This window comes from Episyrphus balteatus, chromosome 3, assembly GCF_945859705.1.
Source record: "Episyrphus balteatus chromosome 3, idEpiBalt1.1, whole genome shotgun sequence".
Lineage (NCBI taxonomy): Eukaryota > Metazoa > Arthropoda > Insecta > Diptera > Syrphidae > Episyrphus > Episyrphus balteatus.
The window spans coordinates 73,172,270-73,195,356 of record NC_079136.1 but is presented as its reverse complement, the minus strand read 5'-3'; the positions used below and the strand labels follow the sequence as shown (position 1 = coordinate 73,195,356).

Below are 23,087 nucleotides of genomic sequence, written 5' to 3'. Positions count from 1 at the left end.
TACACAATTTAAATGTTTGTTCAATTTATTTTGATTAAATGCAATGAAATGGTATGTGAATTTTCCATTTCAAGGATGGTTCCTGATATTAGTGAAAAAACATACATAATACAAAAATCTACCTTTAAGTTTATATTGCATCTATTTCAATAAATTTCCAATATTTTTCTGTTAAAATTTCATACTTCCGGAAAAAAGCAAACTTTCTTATGTCTACACTATAAAAATGATGAAGGGTTGTTGTTATGTTTTTTGTCTTTTTCTGGGTGGGTATGTATCATCCTTTTTTTTTTGGAAGTATTCAACGCTAGTTTTGATATAGCATTTTTATTATTAGAAAATAATAACAGCAGTGTCCTCACAGGGTTTTTTTTTAAGGTCTGTTGTATCTAGTAAGCCTAATTGATACCTATAACGATTTTGACATTTTTGTGGCGGAATACAAAACAAAAATAAAATGCTAATTTGTTGCGCAAACCAAAAATTTGTAGCTCGCATTGTTTTTGAATTAATGAATTTTCTACTAAAATAAGTCTGAAGCTAGAGGACAAAATCTGAAATGAATTAAAAGAATAGGTTTGGCTGACATCCAGATTTTAAGCTTTCTAAATGTTAAAATTCCACAAACTTTGTTTTTATTGCCTCAACAATTTTTTTTTAATTTTCCAAAACACCGCTAAAATAAGACTGAAGTTAGCGCTCGGAAAAATAATTGTAGCTAATTAAATGCTAATTTTTAGCTACAAAATTTAATTTTGTATTTCTTTTGCTCCTGGTGATTCATGTCTTGAGGTTTTTTGGTTGAAAAAATATTAAAGGGGAGCGAGCTTTGTTATTTTATTTATATTAAGAGGTTTCTTCACTACGTGTCGTGGGGCCCTGGCATCTGTCATGGACACCCCTGGCTTTATTACAATTGTATTGGTTATCATCAGGTTAAGTTAAATGGATTTTTAAAACAACTGTGAATGTGTCTAAATTGATTTTGATGCATTAAAACATTTAAATTTACCATATTTTTTTCAAAAATTAAAAACGCAGTTTAGTTATAATTACTGATAGAATTATGTATGTCAAATTTAATCAAAATCGTTAGAAAATTGCAACTAACGATGTACAAGTACATCAGTCATTTAAAAAAAATGGAAATATCATACCAATTGCCAATAGAAAAAAAGTACGTATACACCACAGTGCCCTTGGACTGTGGTGTGAATTACAACTTTGGCCTAGGTGACACCACACCCAAATCGAAGTTAAATTACAGTGGAAACCAGTAACTGAACAATTCTTTGTCTTCAGTGTTAATAAATGAACTGAAGAGTATTTGTATTGCCATGAATAAGTGAATCTCACTTTAACTCAACCAGCGGTAAAATAAAAAAAAATCTTAGTAGACCAAAACCGTGCTACACAAATAATCAATATGCAAGCTCCTAAGATATACTTTCTAATCCCTACAAAAAAATAACCATAATTTCAAAGTATTTAATTCTATTGGGAGTTCAGGCAACATTGTTTTTTTTTTTTAATGAAAAGAAAACGAGTACATGCTTTAATCTATGTTCCACATACTAATTATTGTTTTTTTTGTTTTGTTTTTACGATATGAAAAAGAAAACAAAAAAAAAAAAAAATATTCCTCAATTATCACATAAAAGCTTCCTGAACAGAAAATGTTTTTCTCTTAATACCAACAACAACGTCGAACATTTTTTTTGTTTTTTCTAAAGACTTCCTTTAAAAAGTTTCTATGCCACTTGCCATGATTGTGGTTGATATAGGTTAATAAAGTGTTGATGAAGAACATTATGTCTTCCAGTGGCGCCATTATGCTATAATTTACTCCTCGTAAGAGATTCAAATTAAAGACACTCAGAGTTATATGTAGGTATATACGAAATTTCTAGTTAAATGTAAATGAGGTGATGATTCATTATGTCCTTTCAAATCCTTTATACACTTCATAAACTCTTTAGTTTTAGTGGAAAAAAATATGGTAGGTACCTATACAAAATTTGAGACATTATTTATTATTTTTTATTACATATTCACATTACAATTGTTTTTACAATAAGGATATTAAATATTTGCAAATTTGTTGTCCGTTTTATAGAAAGATAGATTTGATTTTTTTTTTTATCAAATGCAGTTTTTTACTTAGGTACCCAGACTATTTTATGTACAATTGTATACATATTAATGCCAATCAAAAAAGTTCAAAGGACACACAAAGAGCATTTTTGTATGAGATACAGTTTACTTTATAAAAGAAATTTCTGCAACATCAAAAGGAACTACATATATTGAGTGCAAACTACAGACGAAATCCTTCATTGCTATAGCCTTCTATATGAAATTTACATGATGAGAGGGTTTTTGTGTTTCGGAATTTGGACTCCAATGCCATTTATTACAGAAGGGCAGTCAAAAAATTCACCCCCTCCCTTTTAGAACAGAACAGATACACGATTTACCTGTTCTTAAGAAGAGAGGGCGGGAGGCTAAGGTATTAAAGGAGATGGGGCAAAATTATATGGGACTTGGGCCATGAGCGTACATTAATGAGACTAGTCTCGAATTGAAGCTGGAGCTTAGTATATTCAATATATGAAGTTTTTTTTAAAATCGAAAGTCAGGGTCCTGAGATATAAGGCTCCAAAGTTCGTTCTGATAACCATTTTCTGTCCCTTTTATATGCAAATATCATTAGAACTATAAGAGCTATATGTATGTTTTTGATGTCAAATGAAAGGTTGTTTTTGTGCCTTTTCAACAATATATAACACATATTACACATAAAAAAGAAACGGCGAAAAAATAAAGAAAAAGTAAAATATTAATGAAAAAGAGAGTAATCCTGAACAAGTTTAAGGTTGACCTGAAAAAATGACAAAAACTAAGGATGAGGCTTTGTTCCTGAAAGCCTCTGCAATAATAATCCGCTTTTACCAAAATCGGATTAGATATTTTTTCGAGATATCCCCATAAAAGGGTTTTTTTTTTGTGAAAAATTCATACCAAAGCAAGGCACGAGTACGATAACTTAGGCGCCGAGAATTGACAACGGCTATTTGTAGAGGTGTTCAATACACATATTTTTTCTTACGGGAGGGGGGGTCAATGTCCCTCCCTTTAGGCGGGAGGGGCAATTTTCAAAAGAAATACTTGAAATCATAAAAAAATTATTAAAAAACAACGGCAACACTTACAGTTATCAATGATACTTTTTTCAAAAGCTAGATTTTATTTTAATTTTTAAATCAAACATTTCAATCAATCGTTTTTGAAATAATCGATTTCAAAATCAACATTTGGGAAAAATAAGATTAAAAAAATACATTGGATACTATTTTTGTCAAGTTTTTCAATGAGAAATTGATTGATGAGTAAATTGTATCAATAATTTCCTAATCAAACACTGAAAACCATATCTTCTTATGCTTTCTAGTTTTTGAGAAAATTGTAAAATAAGAAAACTTTTTTCAAATCCTTCAGTGGATTAAGTTTTTGGGGACTATTCTCTGCACCATCAGGGCTCTCCTGCGGTGAGCGTACAATGGGAATCTAGTTTTTTTTTTTTTTTAAGAAGAACAAAGCTCTTTACTGACTCTATGTATGAATATCGATCTTTTCTGATTTTTGATAATGGTAAACAGCCAAGAAAATAAAAATCTGATTAAGAAATTAGTTTTTCTCTTTTTCATTTTTCTCAAAAAATAGAAGCAAGGCATAAGAAGATATGGTTTTCAGTGTTTGATTAGGAAATTATTGATACAATTTACTCATCAATCAATTTCTCATTGAAAAACTTGACAAAAATAGTATCCAATGTATTTTTTTAATCTTATTTTTCCCAAATGTTGATTTTGAAATCGATTATTTCAAAAACGATTGATTGAAATGTTTGATTTAAAAATTAAAATAAAATCTAGCTTTTGAAAAAAGTATCATTGATAACTGTAAGTGTTGCCGTTGTTTTTTAATAATTTTTTTATGATTTCAAGTATTTCTTTTGAAAATTGCCCCTCCCGCCTAAAGGGAGGGACATTGACCCCCCCTCCCGTAAGAAAAAATATGTGTATTGAACACCTCTACAAATAGCCGTTGTCAATTCTCGGCGCCTAAGTTATCGTACTCGTGCCTTGCTTTGGTATGAATTTTTCACAAAAAAAAAACCCTTTTATGGGGATATCTCGAAAAAATATCTAATCCGATTTTGGTAAAAGCGGATTATTATTGCAGAGGCTTTCAGGAACAAAGCCTCATCCTTAGTTTTTGTCATTTTTTCAGGTCAACCTTAAACTTGTTCAGGATTACTCTCTTTTTCATTAATATTTTACTTTTTCTTTATTTTTTCGCCGTTTCTTTTTTATGTGTAATATGTGTTATATATTGTTGAAAAGGCACAAAAACAACCTTTCATTTGACATCAAAAACATACATATAGCTCTTATAGTTCTAATGATATTTGCATATAAAAGGGACAGAAAATGGTTATCAGAACGAACTTTGGAGCCTTATATCTCAGGACCCTGACTTTCGATTTTAAAAAAAACTTCATATATTGAATATACTAAGCTCCAGCTTCAATTCGAGACTAGTCTCATTAATGTACGCTCATGGCCCAAAAACGCCCCATCTCCTTTCATTTTGCATTTTTTTTTACTAAGAGCATAATATCTCAAAAATATTGTGTCAAGATTTTTATCTTGGATTTATTCTTTTCTTCAAACTTTTGGGATGTTTCACCCCATTGTAACTTCAACTGCCAAAATATTTCTTTTTGCATTTTTTCGATTTAAAAGATGTGTCTACATCTAAGGATGACACTTTCGAATTTATTCTTTTTCTAAAACTGTCAATTCCATACCTTAGGTATCTACCTCCCTGAACCTGAAACATACTTATTTATAAATTTCTATCCCTTTGTTTCCTAACATGCAATTTTTTCAACTGAATCCTTCTAACCAATAAAAATTTTTAAAATTCTACATTCTTCTTTCAAACATGCTATTTGAAAGTAAACAACAATATAGACAGCAACATTTAAAACAGTGGCATTTCCAAAGTAACATTATTTTTTCAATGATTGTCACTTTATCGAATGCCAACCATTAATAGCTCTTCAAACTGGCTTGTATACAAATGTATTGAAGTCAAAATGTCTTCATTGTGAATAAGTGAACGGAGACCATCAACAACAATATTATTATGATGATGACACTTCAAACCGTCAACGACAAGAGTTCGAGTTCCAACCAACCAACTTCAACTAACCACCCAAAACATACAAATGCAATTACTTAAAAAACTGAACCTTTCAACTCAAGTACATACTCTAGCTTTAGTTAGCTCGTCCAGAAGAGCACCACAATGTCACGACTTGTGTTTTCAAAAAATCGTAACAGAGTACGAAGTCTCTTTTGTCTTCTAAGCCAACTAAGTAAACTCCTTAAAATCCAATTATCGTAAAAACAGAACGGACACATTTGATGAAGACTTGTCTGCAAAAAGTCAAAGGCATACCATCACCACTATTTTAGCGATATGATATAAAACTGTGCATAGCTAAGTCGATTGGTTTGGTGGTTTGGTGCAACAGGGATGCATTTGGTTTAAAAGATTGATTTACAAGGCGGCACACATTGTTAACAGTTGGGAGGAAATTGTTTCAACAATTTTGTTTATGAAAGATTTCCTATGCCTTAATTTCAGGAATCCGTTATTTGGGATTTCGTCTGTAAAGGTTATAAGAGTGTACATAAAAATGAATAAAACATAAGAATGAATAAAACGCAGAGCCAGCGATGCGAAAGACAGTTTGCAACCCATCCTGAGGCTAAAACAAAATGAAATAAGCGCCTGAAACAACCAAAAACAAACCCAGACCCTTGTGGCTAGTGCGCAAAAAACCTTGATGTATCCACGCTATTTCTGCAAAAATGAATGCAATAAAGCGTTGCGGCTATCGAAGTATCTTCTCAAAAAAAAAAAAATAATAAGAAATAAAATAAAATAACAACAAGACGAGTCCCAATCTCAACCAGTTACATTCTTCTTTTTTTATGCGGATGTTGCAGAAGTCATGCACAACTGGTATCGTCTTTAAAAATAAAGGTAAAACAAAAAAAAAATACATTAAACTTTCGCTTTCATTGGAACATTTGCTGATGGTAGTATAACTTTAACACACAAGGGGGCATCTTCCAACAAACTGCCATTAATGCCACTAAGATGTAACTTTTCGTTTTTGCATCTTATCGATGAAATTCCAAGTACGCGGACATTACTAACTTATGCCAGAGAAAGAGATGAGACATTATTTATAGTGCCGAGGAAGACATGGTTCAAATTAATGGCAAAGACACAAAAAAAGGGGATACAGCGTAGCGCATTGCCTCAGACTATAATCCCCTTGCAGAACTCATAAACGACGATATTAACATTCCATGGTCGGTGTCAGTTTTCATTTTGGAAGAAATTGATTAGTTTGGCGGAGTCTCTCGAACGGGATTTTATTTCGGGCATTTTTTTGGAATGAATTACATATTTCGATTGGAATTCATGATTAATGGATGAATGACTTTGACAAGGGTTTCAATTTTGCAATGACTAAATAAGATTCTGGAAATGTAATGTAGAAATACTGTACGAAATTAAATTCAAGTGTTATGGAAAGAACTGATTTATAGACATACTTTTCAACTTGACATCTGACTGTTTTTTTTTTTTTTTCTAGAATTAAGTATTTGATTGGCATAATCGAGTTGTTTTTTCATTGAAATTGTTGAAGGAATTTATTTAACATTTTACCAAAGGTGAGGTGTCAATATGATTTGCTATAAAAATAAGTCAACCAACTCATTTAGGACTTTTGCATAATGTCCAATATATGTGTTCTAATTTTTATTTTATATTTGAGATTATTTTTTTTTTTCTATAAACTTTCTTCTTAAATTTGTTCTTCTTAAATTGTTTTAAATTTATATTGGGCACGTTCAGGGAATATTAGAGACTAAATATTTAGGCAACTTCATTTTTTGAACGGAAATTTGAGTAAATTGTCTAAATTAGTTTGGATATTTCATTGTTGTGAAATTTCGAAATTTACTTAAGAATTTTACAGATCGCAAGTGGCAGACACTTAACGTTTCTGAACCTGTCCATTATATGCAGAATTGAATTTTATTGTCATTATTTTAAACTAAAAAACTAGTGGGAAAATTAAAAAATCGAAAAAATCCAAATTTGTTGACTGTATTTCCCGTAAATATGGTTTTATTGGAATTAAAAAAAAAAAGGCTTTTAGAGCCATTTGCAGAATCGATACTTAAGCATTTAAGTTCTACATAAATCCTTATGTGATCCTTATGACAGTTTAAGCAGAGGAAAAAGTAGGGAATAAGAGTTTATGTTCAACATAAATTATTTAAGATTCGATTCAGCACATGGCCCTTAAAGACCGAAACTTTCTCATTATGAGATTTAACGTTAAATAAATCAAGCATAGTCCAAATAAATACCAACCAAAATAAAAAATTTTCGGATGTTTTTCCGTTTTTTTTTTTTTTTTTTTTGGTCTACAAACTTGGACAAAAATTTTCCAACTTAACCACCACCTATATGGATTGGATAACGTGTTTATTCAGCTTAAATTTGTTTTTTTAAAGATCGATGCGACCATGTTTTGAAATTTTGATTAAATTTCTCACAAAAAACAAGTACCTTTTTTTTTTTTTGAAAAGTTTTTTTTTTTTTTAATTTTTGTATTGATAAAAATGTTTGCATTTATGGGAAAAGAGAAAAAAATTTTCAAAATTTTTAAACATTTTGGATTTTTTAAAGACTCCACACAAATTTTAACCCTTTCGGACCCAGCGTTACTCTCATGTAACATTTTTTTAAAAATTCGTAAAAAATATTAAATTTAACAATTTTTTAGGTTTTGATGGCTAAATTGAAAGATAATAATGCCTAGTTACTGGATTATTACAAAAAGTTAGTTTAATATCATACCTTTAATTTTTTTCTATAGAAAAAGGGGCTGAAATTCACATTTTTTTTTTGCAAAAAATTTTTTTTTTAAATATGGTCATAATTTTGAAAAAAAAATATAAAAAATCTTAATGCAGAAAGTGTTTTGTTTTTTTTGCCTAGAAGAAGAAACATACATTATAGTTTCATAAAAAGTTATTTTCTCCGTTCTCCGACTTTTTTTGGTGGTCATAGGCAGTGCATGTTACTTACATTAAACATGAGAATAACACATTAGTTTTGCTATTTATTATTTTGGAAAATAACTTTTTGCTATTCATATTTCTTAGTTGTGATGTTGTTGACACGATAATACCGAAAAAACATTTTTTAGTATTGATTTTCATACCTTGGGTTCGAAAGGGTTAAACAAAAATAAACTGCCAGTATCAGTAGGTATACAAAAAATTCAAAAAATAAAAAAAAGAAAATGGTGCAGGGCATCCTTAAAGTCGTAGACATAGTCGGTTTTATAAAATTTTGTTTCCCACGAGTTTTCAACAAACTTTAAAAAAAGTCTGGTTTTCTTTCCACTCATGTTGTCAAGGAAATTCCGTCCTAAAGTATCGAAAACTGAACTCTTATCAACAAAGAGCTATAGTCAAAACATCAAAAAAATAAATCAAAAACCAAATTACCAAACCCATACAAATGGCCTCCTCGTCCGAATTGCCTTCCATACTCACAAAACAACAACAACGATTGTCCTCGTCCATTGTAACCCATTAATGGTTGGGTACTTTCATAGATATACATAGGTACCTAGATTCCACAATAAAGGGCTCCTAACAACAATACATCAATTTCTGTTGAAGAAAACACTACAAAAAATAATAATAAAATTTATTTGGAACGGTGTGCAGTTAAAGTGTTAAATTTCATTAGGCTTACTTAATTTATTTATAGTTTATATAGAAGTAATTTAAGTGCTTTTGTAATTTTATTTTGTCAGTTTCAATAATTTATCATTTTATAAAATAGAGGAAACATTTTTAGTGGTGGGGTATGAAATGAAATTTACCTAAACAACAAGAGTCGGTTCTCGGGAGTTATAAATTGAAACATGTAAAAGAGAATGTAGCAGAAAATTAAGGCACATCGGAATTCCGTTCAGTTAATAAGAATTAGTTCAACGAATTTGGTGAGTGAGTTTAGTTTTAAATTTTAATTGCCCACTCAAAAAACACTCAAAATAAATGTGGACCCCTTTTAAAGTTAAGTTTCTTACAATCATTTTGGTTGATGGTTCCAGATATTATGGCACCATCTATTGTCCAGGAAAAATTTACTTTGATTGTGAAAAAAAGTATATTGTAGCAGCACCACCGAAACGCGTCGTAAATACGTAAAATAAAAAAGTTGTGAAATTTAAATTAAAAATAAGAATCAATAAGAATAAGTATGTATACAAATTACTTTATTTCTAATTATTTATTTGTATTTCAACAAAATTAAGAGTAAACTACAACTTGAAGACAACCAGCATAATGCATTGAGTGACAGGGTGTTTTTTTTTTCTAAGCAAAGATAAAATTCAGAATACTTTCCATAAAAACAGTGACAAAACTGATATTCCAATGAAAAGATGTAAAAATGTTTCATTTAAAACAGAAAGCAAGAATGAAAACAGACTTAAAAATATTTTAGGTTAAAGGGTGTTTATTTTTTGTAAATAAGAAAAATCCGCAATAAGTCTGAAGAGTATATTATGTATATACCTAAATAATTGTACCCTTACTAACTACATTAGATACTAATATTGTTTTTGCCATGAGAACTGCAAATAAAATAAGTCTATACTTTTTTTTCATGTAAAAGGGTGTTTTTTTTTTAAGTGTAATCAAAATGTACTAACTATCTGAGCAAGTTCGAGAAACCCCGTCATGTTTTATATTATTTTAAAAACAACTCAAATATAATTCACATCATGTTATATTATTATGTTAAATTTGAAGTTCATTGATAAAATAACAATAATGCAGGTTAGGCCGGAGAAATAAAACTCATAAGTAGATTTACAAGAAAATCACAGTATTTTTGTAGTAACTACCTGTATATTATTTGCATACAATAAACTTCACAATTGTATGTTTAAACTCATTAATATTCATTATGTTGCAATCATCTATATGCTATTCACGTCATAATCTATAGCTTTCCAGATTAATTTGTTATTGTGTATAAAATATTGGTTTAATGTATTTGCATTGCAATTAAAGAGTCTTTGACTTTAATGCGAGATTTTTTTTTTTATTTATTTTTTGTTAACAATCATTATTACTGGTAATAATGATCAGGTTAGGATAGGTACATAACATAAAACAACTTTGTTTTCCTATATTAAAAAAAAAACCAAAAAAAAGTTATTATCTACTTGTTATGAAGACAACAACAAATAATATTTATGACGACGAGACGTTCGGTTACCGTTTGCCACCATCCTCAGCAATGTGTCCAACAGTAAGTGTTAAATTTCCAACATTACACATATTTTTTACTTCCCGTTTGTGTGAGCTTTCGATCACATAAAGTGTATTCCAATGTTTGTTATCACAAAATGCATCAATCAATCTTTTGTAGATCTGTTTTTTTGTGACATACATTTTTTTTTTTTAATTTTGAAAGCTATGCATTGAATTCATTTTTTGTATATTTGTATAAACTTTCTCTTGGGTTGATTAGACAAAAATTTCCAAGTAGTAGCTTTTGTACATTTATTCAACCAAAAAGCAAATATATTTTTTTGCTATTTAGGGCCAATTTTTCAATAGTCAGATAAACCTCAGATAGAGCTTATTCCTAGGAATAAAAGTTTTTTTTATATTGACATTTATTCTTTTGATAGTCTAACTGACGATTGAAAAATCAGTGCTTAAACAAATAAATTATATTTAAAAAGAAAGTAAATAGCCTAAACAAAACTCAAATCTATTTAAATTAAAAACAAATTTGTTTAATTTAATGGAATGGAATATTGCATACCAAAAAGGTTCAGTAAATTTGGGTTTTGTTTTATTTCATTTTCTTAAAATTTTAATTGTTTGCTTTCGTTTGTTTGCTTATAGTTTATGGTTAATATATTTGTTGTTATAAAGTGTAACTAATTTGCTCTTGCTAATGAGCGAATGCTATTGCAGTATATTAAGGTATATGTGTGAGGTACTATTTATGGCGGTTTTAAGAGCAGCTACCTTCAAATCACAAGACGCGTGAGATTGCGCTACTTTGATACCCATAGCTCTTGTAATATAAATTGTTAGCAATAATGTGGGTGAGCGTGGGTTTAAGTTGATAGTTGATTAGAGGAGTTGCTAATCGAAGTGTTATCAATATCAAAAAGCTTTTAATGCACTCAATCACAGATGTTCCGAATTGCAAAAGTCTTTTTATCAAAAGAGTAAACCTTTTATTGAAAGTTTATCGCAAGGCTCCAAATTTTGTTTCTGTAAAATTATAAAAAATTAATTTTTGAATTTTTAGGAAAATTTCAAAATCTTTGTTGAAGAAAACAATTTTTTGTCTTTTAATATTTTTTCTTTTTAATTGACATAAGTACCAACTTCTAAAAAATATAAATTTATAAACAAACTATTAAAAAAAAGTCTCTAACGATTTTCAAAAAAAAAAAAAAAATTATAACATTTGTATTTCGTTTGAGTACTGGTGCCGAACCTGGGACTTTTGTCGCCCCAGGCAAATTCAATTTTGCGCCCCAAACTAAAAAAATTATTATTATAAGTATTATTTTTATAAGTATTTTCCTTCATTTTCCAATAAGTTTCATTACCTTATGTTCTTATTTAAAAAAGTTATAAATTTTGGATATAAATACGATATTTCAAAAAAGTGTTCACAAAAAAAGTCTCTTTATTATGGTGACAATGCAATTTTTTGGATTTGTGAATACAAAATTCGAATTCCTCGGAAAATTCTTTATCATTTATCTATATATTATTATTTATTCTCTGTAAAATATTTAGACCGAAAAAAGTTTTAGTGACATGAAAAAGTAAAGGCCAAATCACACCCGTGTGTCTATCATGTCACAAAAAAAGGCTGTGCGCGTGTGCCTATACAAATTTCATGTTATTTTCTAGTTTTAATTAAATTTCTTATAAAATTTAATTAAAAATATTCTTTTAATGTAGATTTAAAAAAAAAACTTTATTATTTTCAGTTACTTTTAACATTAGAGCAAATACGTGCAACCCAGTCGTGCATTTTATCATTCTTCATTTGAAATTTTTCATTTGGCCAAATGTGGTGAACTATGTTCGGCCAAATGCGGAATCTCTTATTTAATGTAATTTATACTTTAAAATTAATAATTATTGCGATTTAACGTTTACATTGAAGTGATAACATAAATATGTGGATTGCTTTTTTAAAGGAAGTTTTCTTCACTAGATAAGTATTTCACTTTGAAATAATTAATATTAGTTACTTTGATCCAAAATTTAAATTAATCAAGCTCACCACCTTTTTACGGTTCATCATTTTTGAACTCGAATCCGAAGTCAGAAACAACTAATCAGCTCCCGTTTTTGAGATATGCAATAAAACGTTTTTTTGAGTTCTTCGGACCTTATTAGTTACGGTTTCTATAAGAACTATTTTCCATCTTTTGATACCTGTTTAAATTTTTTGAATATCTTTTGTATTGCCCGAGATATCTTAAAATGAAGTAAGTGGGTTTGGCGTCATATATCATAAAGGAGATAATGACGTTATTAAATTTATAAAAATACCAAACAACTTAGGATATCTCGAGCAGTAAAAAAGATATCGGAAAGATTTAAACAGATTTAAAAAGGTGGTAAATAGTACTTATGAAAACCGTTACTAAATATGCTCAAAAAATTTTCCTTATATAAAAGAAAAAGGTCCGAAGTACTGCATTTTCTAACGCTAATATTTCAAAAACGGGAGCTGATTAATTTTTTTTGACTTCAGATTCGAGTTCAGCACACCGAAAACCTTAAGAAAAGTATATTTTTGTTTCGGCAACAAAAAAAAAAGTTTTATTTTGTTAACCAGTGTTATGTATCGACACAAAATAACCTTAATATAATTGAGAGAATTTTTTCAACGTACATAGAATCAAATATAATGATATTAAATTTTGTGTTGCGCTAATCTCTGAATATAACAACCCTATTCAATTTCAGAGCTTTTTTCTATTATGTTGAACAAACAAAAGTAAAGGCGAAAAATTAACCCGACCATTATGGATTTAAGGTAAACTCTTTATCAAACCAGTCATCATCATTGAGAGTTCAATGATTTTGAACAATCGATTGCAGTGTTTGGAATCCCCTTAAAAATATTTTTGAAAGGATTTTTTTTTTATATGAGAGGTAGCTATATCGTCAGTATATAGAAAACACAAGCCCCCAATGCAACTAACTTAGTTGAAAATCATTGAAGCAAGAATTGGAAAATAAATAAAATGGATGTGATTTGATGCGTTAAATCTGAACCAGTTTTAAGTTTTTTTTTTTTTTTTTCTTATTTTTTTGAAGCTATGAAGTCATATTAGGAAAATTATAAGGGCACCAATTTCTTAAGAAAACATTTCCATTTGAATTGATCGAAAACCTAAGGACATATATTGAAATGATTTAATCCTTTTTAGATTTTCAGAATATGTGAAATTGCAAAAAGGGATAGATTTGTAAAAGAGTCATATGTAATATCTTTCCGATTCATCGAATGCCTATCTTTGAGTAAAGGAAAAACCAAAAATTAATTTAAGAAATGTATTTTATTAATGCGTTGAATAGAAAAAGGATATTGGAAAGAATATAAATTGAACTCGTTTTCTTATGGCTTCTTCAGATAGTATTTGTATCTGTACCATCCAAAATTGTTGCATGTTCAATTGCTGTGCCATTTCATTTAAATACAACAAGGTTGATTTAGATTTTATTTGGGAAATTTTAAAGATTTTATAGGATTCTTCTGTGAAAAATTGGAATGATTTCCAAAAATTTGTATCTTTAAGGATGAAGGTAGATCCATGGCTAAGAAAGAAAATTTTATTGTTCTTGACTCGAAAACCAGAAAAAAATGGATATATGTATGTAATTATTTCTGTACTTAGAAAACAGAATAATTATTATTAAAATATTTTAAAAACGATATATGTATTATATTTTTTTAAACATTCAAATGAACAGATGCTTATCGACGGTTAAACTTCATAACCTCGTAAGTCGTTTTTGCAAGTTTTTCAGAAATCAAAAAACAATGTTGTGTTTCTGGTTTTTGTATGGAATCTATCAATACGAGCTTTTGAATTTCGTCATTCCTGAAAAATGTTCAAAACAACATTGTTGAACTGAATATACCAAAAGATTGCTCTGAATTTTCTGCATTAATAATATTTTTTTCGAATTTTTCGACCTACGAGTTTATGAAGTTTAACCGTCGTTATTTCAGTTTAGTTTTTCTTGTGCCAGTAAAAGCCTCTGAGAGGATGTACCTATTTACTCACAAAAAAGGTCTTTAAGTTCTTTTAAGTATCTAAAGGACCTGAAACGCCCTCTTAATTTATGAATAATATTTTATTTGAAAAAAATTTAATTAAAATAGAATTGGTGTAGGTACATTTTTCCAAAGAAAGAACAAAATTTCACCAGTTTTTTAAGGAATTCATATCCTAAATTTTAATACAAAATTTGTATTATAAACAAAATACTTTTCAAATGGCTTTGATTACCAAACTAAGTTAAACAAAATTTAGTTTTTTTTTTTTTTTGAAAAATCAAATCAAACAATATCTTATTTATTTTTAAGCCTTTGGTTTATTCGTATCTCATATTGTTCTTAACCTTTTAAATATAACTTGAGTTCTAAATGCTTAGCTTATTAACTTCTTCATCAATGATTTTGTCTCCATTTAAAGCCATTCAAATCACTTAAAATATTGCTTGGAAATATCACCTGTGGTAAAATGGAATTTAAAATGTTGTAAGAAAATGTTTTCGATAACCGACAACAATAATTCAGCTTAAATGCTTCAACTGACAATACTTGTTTAGTTCTTGGTCAAATCCATTTCTTTAGTAACTGGGTTTTAAAAGCAATTTGCATTTGTTGGATAAAAGTACATAGGTATATATTATTTGCTCCATAAAAGTGTACTTGCTTTATAGGTCATGTATTGGTTTCGAGAAAAAAAGAACACGATTAAATCAAATCCAACACTTCTATTTATTAAATTCTAGAAGAGTGCTTATAGCTCTAGAAAAAAAATTAAAAAAAAAAACGACTAAAATCAATAATGTAAATTAGGTATTTGTTTGAATTCCTTTTATTTTCAAATATTGGGAAAATACATTTTTTAAGTGTAAATATATGCGACACAGTCTTGGATATTATTTAACACTTGTAAATTGGAATTTGAGCAACTTTTTACGCAAATAAATCCCTAAAGAATAGACAAATCCAAACATAAATTCCAGGAATCTATATGATTATTTAACTCTTAGGGCTGTTCGGATTTATTAAACTTGAACAATCTGGTAGCAATCAGATTCGTTTTGTATGTGTTTCCCGCAAATCCTTGTCATTTGTGTTTTATTTACCTTAGAAACAGGTGTAAGGGATCAGGAAATGAATCTTTGTTTTATTCAAATTCTGTCTTCTTCATGTTTTTTTTTTTTTTTTTATTGAGGTAGTTTGGCAATAGAACACGTGTTTCACAAAAATATCCTTATTTTATAAGAAGTTATCGATTGTTTCCTTTGAAGAAGCCTTCTTTGATTGGTTTATAGAATAGTTTTGAAATTTTGAGTAGTTACCCTACGGAGTAAGGATAACTTTGACAAGTGTAAAGCAACGTGGGAGAATAACGATATCCTCAACATCGGCATCATAAAAACACCAAAAAGAGGAAAAAAAAAAAGAAGAAAGTTGACTTTGTCGAATTTAACCTTAAAATCGGAAAGAATAGTTTGACGTTACACCGTTTAACCTACTTTTTGTATTAATTATTTGGTTCTACCTAATTTTTTAATTCAGCTTAAATAAAATTCAGTCATTAGATAATTTATATTTTTTTTTTATACTTTCAATGTTAATATCTGATTTTTTTTTTTTACTTTATAAACTTAAGATACATTGTGTAAGCTAGCTTTGCTGATCCAAACAAACTATTGATGTCAGTTGCTATAGCAACAAACTACACATTGCTCTTTTTCAAGACTTTTCTTCCTGATAAGACCGAGAGAGAGACAAACTTGGCTTGATCACGAACGAAAACCACTTAAATAAAGTAACATTCATAATGGTCAAGTCATTTACAATTTCTTCATGACTTTAATGGAATCTTACCTAACAATAAGAAGAAGAGGAGGCCAAACCAACATCGCAGTCTCGGACTCTTGGTATATATGTACGAAAAATTAAAATAGGCCTTGCTAAATCTCTTATATTTTCTTTCTGGCGCTATTTTCTTTCGTTTCTTGTATATTTCCCATCAAAAGTAATTATTCAACATGAGCTAGCAAGTTTATCTGCAATTTTAGTCAATCTTCCTTCAAGACTATACAACGAAAAAAAAAAAAAAAAACGTAGACTTGAGTCATCTGCTGCAATGTTGTGGAAAGCAATTTTTTTTCTTATTCACATACCTACCATAAATACGGAATTACAAAAAAATTGTGTCTTTTTTTGTGTAATCTAGGAATCTTCAAGGTCCAGAGTCTAAGAGATACTAACAGTTACCTTGATGTGTTATAACTACCTACATGAAATTAAAAGAAAATAAAGATTGTAAGCAAAGATTGTAGTTGTAAAAGGTGTTACCTACTTATTGTTGAAAATGCTTATGTACCTAAGTTTAACAAAAATATGCTGTATCATTTAATATATATTCCTGGTAATACCTTTTAGAGATTCAAAAACCTAAACAAACATTGGGACCTTTTTTTAAAGAAGTTATTAAAAAAATCAAACTCACCCTACGACAATTTGGTGCCAAAAAAATGTATAATTTAAATTGACAACAAAGTAAAAAGTGTGGTTAGGAAGCAAATTGATAATAATCTGTTCAATTACGAGAGACTTCAAACAAGCCTGTCGCCCCAAAGACATTTCTCAGGGTATTACGTGATAAAATTATCGCGCACATTACGCCTCGAGGCTTTGAAAGGAAGCTTTATATATACGACAAAATTTTAAAGAAAAAGAAGAAGAAGAAACAAGTATGTAAACAAAACAAATAAATAAAATAAAAGTACGCGTATTAGCCGCAAGTAAATTTTCATTAAAGATGGTATATAAACCAGTTTTTCTTTAAAGAAAATTTGCTTCGGTCATATCCACACCACAGTTATAGTGGAGTGAAAGAGCCGTTGCGGCTGCGCTAATATTCGGTAGTGTGACAGTGCCGCATTAATGTCTTTTAAACCAAAAAGGGCGTTTTGAAACGTTTTGTTTTTGCCGATCGTACGTCTGTAATGAAAACTAATAAATTATTTGATTTCAAAAAATGTTTAGCCCTGTTTAGTGTGTAAACACACTCGAAACGTCGGATTAGAAAATTAGAAAAAGCTAAGTTAAAGACCTCAATATTGAAAACTAATAAATAGTTAAAAGAGGAAATTCAAGAAGGTTTAGGCAAGCTAGTGCAACATTCATCAGGGAAATATGTATAGTCAATTTCTAAGTGTTTCAATTTTTTTTGATCACTGTAATTTGTTCTGAAATGACGTGGCCTGATCAGCGGACCCGGGACAAAACTAAATTTGGCGGCTCTTTTTTAGAAATTTTTCGACTATTATTACTTTTGTTTGGATTTCTTCATAATGTTTGCCATTTGTTCAATTTTTTCTTTGGAATTCGGAAGCAAAAGTTCTATTTTAATCAAAAAGGTTCCTATACCTCATACCTAGGGTTCGAGATCAACGCTCATATAATTCTTCTCTTAATGTTCTCTGGAGTACCTACTTTATAGTGTTTTAATAGGCGCAGTGAAAATATTCTCCATTAACATATTGTAATGATGTTGAGAAGTACTTCCACCAATTTTCAAAGAAATCCGGACAAATAATGTCCTAATTATATTATCCTCCAACTGTAACAACTTTGTTTCTATATGCAAATGATAACAACTATAATAGCTTCTATAAGGGTTTTGGAAGCAAAATTTGTCTTCACATAGTGAGGACTCTGCTAAAAGTCGTTAGGTATATTTAATGTAATTTCACTTACACTCAAGTCTTTGTTTAAAATAGTAGATAGAAATTTAAAAAAAACTCACAAGAACGTTTAGATCGGGCAATTTTAACTATAAAAAGCATCAAAAAATGCAATTACATTATTTTTGCTTGCATGCACGTGATTTTTTCGAAGGTAATGAAGTAAGTATTCTCTGAGTTATCGTATGTAGCAGAAGTATTGGAGTTTAAATGGACTCTTTAAGGGCTTCTTCGACAAGCATAAGTACTTAAGAGCGGGCGGCCACTGAAGCTAAAGAAAAATTCAAATTGGAAATGAAAGAGGGCCAATCGTGCCAGGATGCGGATGCGAAGACCTGTGGTTTTCGTAGCTACTAATAGCGGAACAAACTCACCAAACATGTTTTGGTACAGATATGAGTCGACAGTGAACATGCCTATGCATTAAGGCTAAAAAACACAAATTTATTTTTTCAGATTTTCGAAAAAAAATTCGAGGGGTACCCCTGACGAAAAAAAAAGGATTTAAAAATTCATCGAGTGAGACATCAAAAGAGAGATCTCTTTAAGATCTATTCAGAACTGAAAACAAAATATTTCTAGGAGGTCTAGTTGCTGAGTTATTTGCATCCAAACGTTTTTTTTTTTCTTACATTCGGAGGCAGATATCTGCGGACCAAAAGTCTCGAAACAAGTTTTGGTTTACAGATTTGAGTTCACAGTGAACAGGCCTATGAATTTAGAAAAAAAAAAATACGAATTTGTTTTTTTTCCAGATTTTCGAGGAAAAATCAAGTGTCGAAAAAAGTGCATGAAAGGTCTTTTAAAGCCTTATTTATGACTGAAAACCAAAAGATCCCTGGAGGTGTGGCTGCTGAGCTATTCGCATCCAAATATATGTATATATTTTTTTTTAATTGGGAGGCTGATATAAGCCTCTAAACAAGTTTTGTTTTACAGACGGTGAACAGGTATTTAAATAGGGTTGGGGTCAAAATTCTGCCGGGGTCAAAATTCTGCTTTCCAAATTCTGCTTTACAAAATTCTGCTTTCAAAATTCTGCTTTTCAAAATTCTGTTTTTCAAAATTCTGTTTTTCAAAATTCTGCTTTTCAAAATTCTGCAAAAAATTAAAAAAGGGTTTGGAAAATGTTAAAAAGCGCGCGCTTTTTAACATTTTCCAAACCCTTTTTTAATTTTTTGCAAAAATTTGTAAAATCATCTTCTTGAAAAATGCTCTGCTTATTTGATTACTTACCTTCATAATTTGTCATTCTTTGAAAGCAAATTAATTTTTGTTTTATAAATGAATAAATTTGAAAATATTAAGAAAAGGTTTTAAATACATTTCCGAAAATAATTAAAATTTTTTTAATTTATCAAATAAAGATGAATATTCAAAAATTTGAATAAGGAAAGGAATATTTTGTATCAAACAACATCGGTTCCAATAAGTTAAACATAGATTTTATTTGAAAGAAAATCAGTCTATGCATTTTAAAAAATATTTGCGACACTTAAAAAAAAAAATTTAGGAAAGTATCAATGTTGAATTACATTAATGAGGTGTGTTTTTCATTAGTCAGCGCATATGCTATAAAAAAAAAAACAGAATTTTCAGAATTTTTTTGTTCAAGTATAATGCTGGCAGAATTTTGAAAAGCAGAATTTTAAAAAGCAGAATTTTGAAAAGCAGAATAGAAAAAAAGCAGAATTTTGAAAAACAGAATTTTCGTTAAAAAGCAGAATTTTGAAAAGCAGAATTTTGAAGCCAGAATTTTGACCCGATCCCATTTAAATATTTTTATTAAATCTTTTAATATTGGTCTCAAAGACATGTTTGTCACAGCCCGCATTTAAAAAATCCATTTAATTTTTCTCGGGTCTAATATATTTAATATTTTCAAATGCCCCAAAATGGCATGGGGTCCTAGCAATTGTGGGGCTAGTAATGTAGAAAGTAAAAAGGCCCATACATTAAGAGTGTTTTCTGTGATCCATGTCCTTAAGATAATTTAGAGAGCAAACTGAACTTTAGATCAATCTGTTTGCCCCATTATTTTATTTATATTAACAAAATTCTTTGTGCATGATCTGACATTTGTCCGAGGCCCAGGGTTACAAACCGATTGCCCCAAATGGCAGGAACGCTTCTGGACCGGATGGTAGGGCACTCGACCAATAATCCAAGGATATATCAATATCGGTTCTCTCTACTGCCAGATTTTTGTGTGATTTAAAAAAAAAACGAAAAATATTTGATTTAAAGATAGTTTTGGAGATGATTTAAAATTTTCATCTTTGACGCAAAATCTTTAAAAAAATAATTGAATCAAACTACTGTTTTTTGTTCATTTTAACCTGTTTTTTCATTAGTGTACGATTTCGATACTACCTATCTACTATTGAAGTGATTTAAATATAAAAAAAACATCAAAATGTAAGTGCAGAGTAGACTACTTTAACAACCTATTTTTTTAATTTTCACTTTCTATTCCTTGGATTTATGTCTTTACAATTAAAATGTATGAAAAGCAAAAACCATTTTTGTGTGTTTCAAATTGCTATCTATTCATTAGTTAATGCTTTAATGGTGCCCCAGAGACATTCATATATAAATCCTGCATCATTATTTGTAAGTACGACACTGGTTGTGCGCATACAATGTGTCGCCGCCACTCCATACACAGCACGGGGTACTTTTCCTAACCAGAAATAATAAGAAAAAGAGATTGCGCAATTGGTAGAGGTAATGATGGTCATACCATCTTCATTTCTTATTATTATTATATGCTTAGATATTCAACTCGGTTGCTAGGTGAGAGTTTTTAAGTCGCATTGCTCTTGTTGACGTTATTAATTTAATATTCTTCTCATATACCATTTGATTCATATCTCATGAGTGCCTTGCCTAGGCTGACAATTGTTACACTTTTTTTTTTAAGATGGCATTGCATAATGTATTAGATTTTATAATTTTTACACTATAACCATGAATGGAGGTTTTCAGTTCATTATGCCAAACATGGAAAGTGTAGATTGAATTTTTGAAGTTTTTCCTTTTTCGGTTTATCATTGTTAGGCGTTGACTATTTTTCTTTTAAATAATTTATGTTTGCTGTTTCGGTAAATAAGGTGTTTAAACTTCGAAATTTTGATAATTCAAAATAGCAGTTTGTCTTTTCTATGGGTTAGTCTTGAAGATAACAACTTGTGAGTTCCGATTGGGAGCTCAACTAAAACAGAAAGTTTATTATTTATTAAATTTAATTATTTGTAGAAAATGTTCCACATACACCACAGTGACCATTTAAGTTTGAACTTTTAAATGTAAAAAATTCTTTTTATTTTATTTCTCGCAAATAGATCATAAAATAAATCTTTTCCGTATGAGTAAACCAGGACGAAGTGCAGTCATATTATTTGACTTGAACTTTTCGAAGTTTTGTTTTTCCTTAAAAGTACAGATTATATTTATGGCATCATTTAAAGATATTCCTTAATGCTGATGTTGAGTTTTTTCCGTTCTTTTATGATCCCATGTTAACTATTTGTAACAATAATTTTTGTTATCTTTCATGATTCCTTTCCTAAATGCAAAAAAGTTAGAAAGTCATGATGTTGCATTTTGTAACTATTTCCAACTCACCTTTTGCATTTGAGTTTCAATATTATAATCTGTCAAAAATACCAAAGTGAAGAACAGAGGGGGAAAGATGAAGAGGGAAGAGAAATCTTAGTTTTTCATGTCTGAAATTTTTGTCTTTCTAATTTATGTTTCATAACGTTTGGATTTGTTTTGTAAAAAATAATTATAGGTCGTTTCAAATCAAAAGTCCCATGGAAAATTGAGCAAAAATAAAAAAAACTCATTCATTAATTAAAATAGGGTTATCAAAAACTGTTCTTCATTATTTTATCGTTATTTTAGAAAAAGTTCAGCTGCCTCATAAATGCTTTCTTCCAGTAAGCGAATGAGTTTTTTTATTTTTGCTCAATTTTCCATGGGACTTTTGATTTGAAACGGCCTATAAGAAACAAAAAAAAAAAAAAAACACAAATAGATGGTCGTTCAACTCTTGTTCACATCAGGGTTGTAAAAAAATCATTTTTTAATGCATTTGTTTTCCATTACATAATAAAAAAAACTAATTATTGCAAATAAAAAAAAAATTCATTAAATACAAAATATTTATTGCAACTGAAAAATATTTGCAAAGAAAAAAAAATTTGCATTAAAAAAAATGTTACTGCAACAGAAAAATATTTGCATTGAAAATTAAATTTGTATTGCAAATAAAAATATTTTGCATTAAAAAAAAAATTTATTGCAAATAAAAAATTTCCGGCTTGGAAAAATAATTCAACGCAAAATGCAAATGCATTATTATTTGTTTTTAATATTCGTGGAATTTCTTACAATTTTGGCTATTTAACCATACATTAGGTTCAATATTATATTTCAAATAGCTAATGTATGGTCAAAAATTGTAAAAAATTCGACAAATATTGAAAAAAATTATTTAATGTATGTACTCAATGTAAGCATTGATTTTTTTTTTCAATGCAGAAAATTTTATTTGCAGTAAACATTTTTTTAATGCAAAATATTTTTATTTGCAAGAAAAATTTTATTTTGAATGCAAATATTTTTCAGTTGTAATAACATTTTTTCTTTATGCAAAATTTTTTTGGCACTTAAGAAATATTTGACTGTTAACAGTCGAATTGTTTTTTCCCTGAACACCGTTTATTTTTAATAAATATGATTTAAAATCATGAAAATATAAAAATATAAAAATATGAAAACCAGCATAAAATATTTTTCATTTACAATACAATTTTTTTTAATGCTTATTTTTTTCAG

The 23,087-nt window shown here is 29.1% G+C and overlaps 1 protein-coding gene across 1 annotated transcript in view; it reads left to right on the top strand.

Moving 5' to 3' along the window:
- Positions 1-23,087, top strand: part of LOC129916539 (RYamide receptor) — a 105,673-nt gene that overhangs the window by 46,914 nt on the left and 35,672 nt on the right. The gene's annotated exons all lie outside the window — the stretch shown is intronic.